The sequence below is a fragment of the Falco cherrug genome, chromosome 8 (genome assembly GCF_023634085.1).
Source record: "Falco cherrug isolate bFalChe1 chromosome 8, bFalChe1.pri, whole genome shotgun sequence".
NCBI classification, from domain to species: domain Eukaryota; kingdom Metazoa; phylum Chordata; class Aves; order Falconiformes; family Falconidae; genus Falco; species Falco cherrug.
Genome location: NC_073704.1, coordinates 46,264,206 through 46,273,043, shown reverse-complemented (window position 1 = coordinate 46,273,043; position 8,838 = coordinate 46,264,206). Strand labels below are relative to the sequence as shown.

Below are 8,838 nucleotides of genomic sequence, written 5' to 3'. Positions count from 1 at the left end.
ATGGTTTGGTACAAGCAGGAAATACAAAGAGCTTTAAACCCCCTGTTTTCTCTGGGTTTCCAGAGAACAGCCTGTTTGCTAGGGCACTGAAGACCCTATATTGTTTCAATAATGTGTATCTCAGTCAGTATCATAATTATGGGTCTCGCTTTCTTTCTATTAACTTCACTCACCGACAAGGTTGGACTCTTGATCCCTATTTTCTTTCTGGATTGTAAACAACAGCACTCTGTTTCTTTCCTTGTCTTGGATCCCTTTCTTGGATTAAACCTGCAGAAAGGAAAAATGCAATCGAAATCATTGCAAGACACCATCTGTCTTCATCCAGGAAGGGCCTGTAGGAGTATGGCAAAACTCAGAAACACGGCTGTACTCGTGCCATTGAACCGGGGCCTGGAGGAAAGCCACTGTCCCATGCCATGGTGTACCTCTGCCGGGACACTGTCCTGGGGGCCAGCCCAGGGAATCCGCACAGATGCCCATCTCCCCTGGCTAAACGTATTCAATTGGTTTTACAACCCAGTACAAGTGTAAGTTCTGTAAGAGACATCTGTATTAAAAAACACCTCAAAACAGACCACAGAAAACCCCAGTGTGATTTGTCGTAGGATAAAAACGGTCAGCCCCAAACAAGGGCCAGCTGAGGCTCCTCAGAAAGCTCTGGAGCAGTGAGGGCTCCCAGACAGCTGTCCCCAGGCCCGGGCTGGCCCTGTGGGTGCTGTGCCCCCAGGCCACCCGCCCTGCCGAGGGCTCAGCACGCCGCGCCCTGGGATCGCCCCCCATGCCCGTGTTGTTAGAGGCTTCTGCATGCGAACGAGCCTTTTCCTAAAGGCACCGGCTCCGGAGAAAGTTAAGATGATTAGGCTTTGAAAACCGAACACCAATTCACAAAACGCAAGAGGCACCGAGCTGTATTTTTCCAAACGTCTCCAGCCGCCATGCCGCACCGCCCCGCTCCCCGGCGGGACAGGGCCAGGCTGGGACCTGGCACACCGGCCCTGCCCCAGGACAGGCCGCCCGGCGCGGCCCGGGAGCCCGGGGCCAGGGGAAGCCGCCCCGTTGGCCTGAGGGACGCGGGCCCGGGCGAGCTCCGGCCGCCCCAGCCCTCACCTGCCGGCGGGCGGCGCCGGGAAGGGCGCGGGGGCGGCGCGGCGGGCGGTGCCGGGAAGAGCGGCCGGGCCGGGCCGGGCAGCGCGGGGCGGGGAGGCGCCGGAAGAGCCCATTTCCTCAGCGGGACGGGAGCGGCGCCGGGAGAGACGGAGACAAAGCGGCCGGGGGCCGGACCGAGGCGGCGGTGAGGCGATCCCCTGCGCCCCGGCGGAGTTGCGGGGTGTTCGGACGGGCCCCGCCGCCCCGTCTGTCCCACTTGGAAACTTTTGTGCGGGGCGGCGGGCCGGGCCCGGCCGGGCGGCGGCTCCCCGTGAGGGGCGGCGGGGGCCGGGGCGGGCGGGGAGCGCGGCGGAGCGGGCGGAGGGGAGCGGGCCGCGCCGCCCGTGGGGCGTGGGCCTGGGCCCGGGCCCGGGCCTGGGCTGGCCGCGCTCGGAGGCCGCGCTGGGCCGGGGTGGCGGGGCGCGGCGGGGAGCAGGCCGTGCTGTGGGTTGTGAGCGCCGTGTCCCGGAGGAAAGGCGCCGGGCCAGCCCGTTCCCGGAGAAGTTTCGGTGGCAGCGGGGCTGTGTGGCGAGGCCCCGCCCCGCGCAGCCGGGCACAGCCCGGCGGGGCCGCCCCGGCGCCGCTCTCCGGCGGTGGGCCCGGGCAGGGCGGCTGCGGGCAGGGCTGCCTGGCGGCACGGAGCCGCTTCTGGCCCCGCCGCCCCCTTCGCCCCCCACCCGAGGGTCTCCCGGCGCGGCTGGACGAGCATCTTCTCTGCCGCCGAGTTGCTGTCCCAGGACACGGAACCCAGCCCCTTGCTGGGAACACCCCCTCGCCTTAGCTTGGCTTGGCCACGATTTTTGACACCCGCCTCTAATCTGCCAGTAGGCAGCGAGGCGGGAGCTGCTTGTTTGCGGACAAGAAGTTTCGTGCCGCATCTTCCAGCCGAAAAGCAGCGAGAGCGTTCGGCCCCCAGCTGGGGCCCGGCCCTGCCCCTGCCCCCCGCCTGGGCTCGCCGTGCCCGCCGCCTTTCAGGGCTTTATTCGTCGCTCGAGCTGGCTCACACACGTGTGAGCATCTTGCTGGCTGAAAGTTTGAGAAGGAGTCGTGTGGCGCACTCCTGTGCAGCGCAGAAGTGATGTGATGGAGGCGCGCTGCCCTGCCCGCCCGTGGGCCGCCGGCCCTGCGCAGCCCTGCCCGGGAGGCCGGTGGCCCTGTGGCGGGGGGCAGCGGTCCCTGGCGGGGCTGCGAGCCCCCGCGGGCCGGGCCTCGCTCCGGCTTTCCAGCCCCGACTGGAGGCATGTCTGGGTTGTCTGTATTGAACTAGTCTGGGAGCTCTTTGCTGCTGCTGCTCCCCTTCCCCCCCCGCCCCCCCCCCCCCCCCTTTTGTCTTTTGTGTTTTTGAGCTGGGGGTTGTGTGAAAGGTATTCCCGGTGCCTGGGTTGCTCGTTTCCTGCGGTTTTCCTGCGCTGGGAGTGGGGAAGCGGGGGGAGGTGGGAGAGGCTCCGTTGGCTGCACCCCTGTGCCCGTGCGTACCCTCCGTCCTGCCGCCTGCTCAGGCTTCCAGCGCTTCCAAGCCCAGCTGGGGGGGTCAGCTGCCGGGTTGGTCTGTAGGCAGGTTTGTGTTTAAAGGGAGGTGGAAGCCCAGCTTATGTTATGTGCGGCCTTTTAGGCACCCTCTGGTCTGTCTTGGGGCACTAAGGCTGTGTTAAGTGTTTACTAGGACTTGTTTCTCCCTGTCCAATTGAAACTTTTTGTTTGAAAAGGGCGTAATTTTTATGTTGGGTCACTAACCTTTTTATTTACAGACAATCAGTTTTTAAAACATCAGTGAGGTTTTTTTGATGTTTCTCACGAGAAACAGACAAAAGTTTGTTAGGTTTTGTGTTAAGAATGCTTTACCCTAACCCTTTCCATAATAAACAACATGCCTTCAGTCTTTGGTCTTTTTTTCAGCTAGCTCTATTAATAGGCCTCTGCATCGGGGATTAAAAGTTTACACAAGGTGGCAGGGGGGAGCACAGCGGGCAGAGATTAGAAATCCTGCACCCAAACTGATGATTTAAAATACCAGTGTAAATATTTATCACATAATAAATTTTCAAGCTTTGTGAAACATTGGCATTTCTGTGCTGACATGTATAATGGCAGGCATTAATGTGCAGCTTCTTTGTAGGGCTTCCATTGGTCTGATAAAGTTAACTGAAAGATGTAATAGAAAAATAATTTGTGTTTTTTCAGCAGCATGAATATCTTCATTCTGCAGCTGTAAGATTGAGAAACTGATTTGCAAAGGAATCCACATTAGTAGAAATGTTCATGAGCTGGAAATATACTTCAGTGGGACTTCAGCCCTGCCTTGAAATTACATCTACTGTTACTTGATTTCTAAATTACCTTTCTTATGCAGAGAATTAGTTAGGCTTACAAAAATATTTAGCAGCAAAACCAATCTACTCATCATAGGTGGATAGTAAGGCTAGAGTGAGGACCTACATGACTGTGATATTTCTGTTAAAGGGCTCTCTGTATTCAGTTTTACTGGCTTCTCTTGGCTCTGCTGGACAGTAAAGAAAACATGATGAATAGAAGAGGACTGAGTACTATTTTGTTAGGACAGTGCCATATTGAGACTGTCATCCAACATGATGATGAATGCCTGTTGTTTTCTACTATCGTGCCTTAACTGGAAATCACTCAAAACTCTTGTGCTGTGGAACTTCAATGTATGTAACCTTGAGAATGTGGATCCTTTACTACTCTGGGAATTCACCCTTATTTAGTTTTATAACTAATCTGGAATAGCTCCATTCAATGAGTTTATAGCTCATGCGTTGGTTAAACAGCATTGCAGCTTTAGAGAAAGTGCAGATGTTTGATAATTACTACTTTTTAACTCCATGCTATTTTCATCTAGCATATGAGACTTAAAATAGAGTCTACCCGCAAAATTGTATACCAGCACCCTTACTGAAGGAGCTGTGCTGAGAAGACAAGTGTTGAAAGTGACCTGCTGTGCTGCAAGGCAGAACTGGGTGCAGATAGGTGTATTGAAGTAAAGGAGTCGCAGGAGTAATGCAGTCACTGCGACCCCTAAGTGGGATCTCTCTCCTTGAATGACTGAGACTTGTTAGCGTTCCGTCAGGGTGAGAATGGGTGTTATCTCTGGTTTCTGGTATGCAGTAGGATAGTATAGAGTGTTCTGTTGGCAAATCTGATACTTAAATATGATTTGTAATTCCTCCTTGGCTATTGTATTTGAAAAGCCAACTACCTTTTCACTAAACATGATTACATAGTTTTGTTTGTTAATCCCAGATGTACTACAGAAGACATCTGCTAGTCCTTTGACATGTGTTTATAAATCGTTCTGGTGAATCGGAGCAACCTTTTTTCACTATGCTTTGTAAAGTGAAAGAAATTATTAAATGTGCAGATCTAAACTAACACAGTTTGCAAAGGGAAATTTTCCCTGAATCTATTGGCATTCCATTCTGTTATACTTTCTCTAATGTACAGGACAGCTACTCGATGGATCATTTAGACTCCTGAGAGTCTCTCTTGAAAGGCTCTAAGTTCAGGCATCTGTGGGTGGAAACGGCCAATGTGAGGCTGGCTATAGCTGAAGGGGTAGCAGTTACCAAGGTAGGGAGCGGAACAGTGCTGAGAACCAAGCTGGGTGCCGGTTGGTTCCCCAGTAGATATGTTTTAATACATTGAATGACACAAGGAGCGAGGAGTGTTTATGTACGTTACAGTCTAAGAGCGAGTTAAACTCCTGTAGCGTTTCCAAGGCAGCGAGGGGGCTGAGAGCAGATAAGCTGGGGAACTAGCAGCAGTGTGGGCAGGTAGGATTTCGCTGTTGATAGTATGAGGTACAACTTAAGCTTGTGGTGTGCTTTTTTTTTTTCCCAAACAACGCCCAGTTTTCCTAGCTGTCTGTGCCCTGTTATGGGATAGATCTGCATATGACTGTATGTTTAAGAATTTCTGCGTGGAGCTGATGTTTGGGAGCAGATGAGACATTAGAGGAAGTTAGGGTAGAAGAGGCTGTAAACCCATGGGTGTACGCTGTTCTGGGATAGCCTTTATTAGCTACTTTAAGACACTGAAACTAGTGAGCTTGTGGATAGCTGATGAAGGATCGGGAGAAAAAAATTAGTTTTTTCTTTACCTGGAGATTAACTGAAAGAAAAGAGGAGAGACTGCAGGCTGGACGATTCTGTCATTGCTGTTGTTCAGCATAAGATCAAGAGAATGTTTAGGTAAATTTGCTTCTTTTCAGTTAACAAGTCAATAAGAATTAATGCTATCAGGAGCATGCGGCCTTGATGGCATGTGTGGTTTGGTGTTGCTTCCCCACCCCTCCCCAGTCAACTGCCTTTCCTATTCCCCAAAGGGTTCAGAGAGTTTTCATTCACTGGTTTATTCTGGGTACTTTTATAGGTGGTATCTCTGCAGATCTAAGGCTCTAAGGGGGAGATTCTTCATTCCATATCTTTTTCTAGATGGTATGAACTCAGCAGAGAAGATCCACTTAAACAAACAGTCTATGCAAGGAATGTAGCTTTACATAGCTGAAAAAGTCAGTTTAATTTTTCATGTAAATGCAGCTGAGCTCTATGCCTATAAAATGGTGTTTAACCTGCGTAACACCAAGCAGGTCAGTATTCATCTTTGCAAAGTGCTTTTGAGATCTTAATCTGAATCTGTAGATGGGTAAATGGTTTTTTAATTGACTAGGATAACGAATTCAGAAACAGTGAAGGACAGAACTGATAGTATGCTGAGAATCAAGAAGGTGGAAGTGGGTGTTCCTCTGTGTGAACACAACAACCAAGATGTACAAGTTGCCTGTTCTTTACCCACTTTCTTGCAATTGTGTCCTTGTAATGTTACTTGTAGAGGAAATTTCCTTTAGTATGACCTAAAGACCTAGTAAGTCTTGTTGCTCACGAACTTGGATAACCTGTGATAGACTGTGGACATGTATGCAAGTGACAAATATCATAAAACTTCACATACAATTTACCGTAAGGTTCATTTCAGCCAGTACCTGATGTTCAGATGTTTGAGTCTAAACATTTTTAAACTGAAGTTATTTATTCATTTAAAGGATGAGAAGTTGAACGGTGAACTGGAAGTTGTGCACAGGCGTCTTGATGCAATCTGATTACTATAGCTGAGTTCCATCCAGCTTAATGTCCCGTCTCCGTGATCCTCATCATGAGGTTTTGGTTGTACTAGTCCCATCAACTACTTGTTAGCCTTGTCTGAGGCCCTAAATTACAAGCCCTTCACCTGGCCTTGGCCAAGCTGGCTGTTAACAGCAACAGAAGGCAGGAATAAGACAGGAACTCTGAGGTCATTTCCACTCCCCCTGCTTGTCACACTGTTGAGCAGTATCCTCTGTCTCCTTTGATGCCTTTGAGGAGTGATGGGTGCTGCTAGGTGGTGTCTGGTGTTCCCCTCTGATTCTCTGGTCATAATTCCTGACCCTAGCCACCTTTCTTTTTATTGACCCCCACAATTGTTTGGCTTCCCTTCCCTGTATCCTCCCCGCTCCTTTTGCTTGGGTGATGGCAGTGTATAAAGCCATCCCTAAAAGGGGACCCCAAAAACAGGCAAGCAATAAAACCATGAGAAAAGGGCAAATAAGTAGCATTGCTTCTCTGAGGTGCTTTACCAATCTTCTGCAGCGCAGGAGCTTCCTGAGCCAGGGGTTCAAACTCGGGCTGACTTCTGATCCACAAATTTGTCCAGAGGCTCTTGTGGCCGGTACCCAGTGCTGGCAGGAGTACTGCTCGGCTTCTGGTGCTGGTGGGCTTGTCTGCTGGTACAGACTGTCTGTACCTTCGTTGTATTCAATAGGCTCAGTTCAATGACTTAATTTCTTTCACGTTTAGAAACCTTTCTGAGAGTTGAATGGCTTCTTATAAGCTACAAGTGAAATGAAAGATACATGTTTTTTTGAGAGTAAAAAGCAAGAATCTGGTCTGGCTGAATGAAAAGCTCTAGAGCAGTTTAGATTTCTGTACAAAGTATGCCTTTGTAGTTTCTGCCACTTCCACTTTTTGGAAGATGGGTTTAATCGCAAACTACTGCTGTTACAGCTGGACATATTTCCTAGCTAACATTAAACAATGCATCCTGAAAGTTGGAAATGTGGGGGCAAGGCTTTTAGGAAAGTGGGCATGGAACTTTTCCACTGCTGGTGGAGTCCTCAATCGTAATACCTTTATTTTGTACTGGTACAGTGAAGAGTGCAACATGATTGTGTGGGTTGGGTTTTTTCCCCCTCTCCTGGGGTTACTGGGGTTAGGGACAGAAAATAACAGTATAAGATGCAGTAAACAGTAGCAGCCTCCCCCACGCCCCAAACGCTAGAATGTTTGTAGCAAACCAGAATAGTGCTGATTAATTGTGCAGGGTTAAAAGCTTATAACCTAAAGAAAATGTTAACTTCCGGTCTATATGCATCAGTATTGTAGCATCAGGTATTTTAAGATGTTTTACTTAGTTTGCAGAATTGGTTAAGACAATTTGATTATGTTTAACAGCATATTATCCTAGGCTAGGGAAAAGTCAATGGTTATCAGTGAAAGAGGTGGTGTTCAGCAGAACCAGAGGCAAAGCACTGGTGCAGAGTCAATTGAATGGGATTTCTTAGCTCATCTGTTTTTTGTTCAGTAGCTTTGTCTTGTTTCCTGTTACTGGGGGTGAGGAGAAGGGGTGGAGGGAGAAAATGTGTCTTTAATCAGATGTATGTTCGTTTCCACTCAGTAAATGGCAGTGTTAAAGTCCTTCCCCCCCCACCCCCCCACCCCCAGCAAGACCAGCCAAGCAATGACTCTTTCCTTTCAAACCTTACGGTTCCTTCCTGTTGCTTTTATGAAATTTGGGTGGGTCAGTGACTTTTTTTTTTTTTAAACAAAAGTTGCTTTAATTGGTTATCCATATGCTAAGGCAGTGACTGGAAAGGATTGCTGTTGAGGCGGATTGTTACCTCTGATTCTCATGCACCACTGCGCACCCTTAGCACATTTGTACTTGACAGAAGGAGGTTATGGCTTTGCAGGTAGCTCTGGTAAGCATCCAAAAATTAATTGCACCAGCATGTTTTTATTATTACTTGCTTTGCTCTTCTGGAGAAGCTGCAAAGTTCTTGCCCGTCAGTGCCCTCAGTGTTCTCGGTGTCTGCAGCCTTGTTGACACATTGCAGGGAGAGGAGATGATATGTGTTAGAGCATCCTACCCTACCTATTCTTCCAGATAATTGCAGTCATTTAAAAGATGCTCAACTCATCGAAATAATGCTTGTGCATTGCATTCATGTTCGCTCTTCTTCTGGGGTTTGTTTTTGATTTCCCCCTGCCTTCCCCTTCTTAACTTGCAGCATATGTGGGTGGAGCTGCAAGTCGAGAGTTGTCTGGGGGTGTACAGTGATAGTGCAATTCTTCTTCCAGCAGGGTTAATTTGTTGCTTGTAGGTAAGAGATGTTGCTGAAGGCTGCCATGAGCATAAAGTGAAATTGTAGGCCTTATCACCTGTGGGTTTTGTGACTTTTTTCTTTAAAAAATAATTGCTTTGTAATTTTTAGATAAGACTGACAAGAGTGTTCCTGAATCAAAGTGAAGGACTGAAAAAGGAATTCTAAATGACTTTTCCTAGAAACTTTAGAAAACATTTTACTTTGAAGAATCTTTACATTCATGTTCTGCTTTGTTTCAGAGGGTGCTCTTCTTTTAG

The 8,838-nt window shown here is 49.0% G+C and overlaps 1 protein-coding gene across 1 annotated transcript in view; it reads left to right on the top strand.

Annotated features, from left to right (window-relative positions):
- The first annotated feature begins 1,145 nt into the window (after nucleotides 1-1,145).
- Nucleotides 1,146-8,838, top strand: part of CTNNA1 (catenin alpha 1) — a 122,833-nt gene continuing 115,140 nt past the window's right edge. Inside the window, exon 1 of the mRNA XM_055719531.1 lies at nucleotides 1,146-1,294. The gene's annotated coding sequence lies outside the window, so the exon portion shown is untranslated. The remainder of the gene's footprint in view (nucleotides 1,295-8,838) is intronic.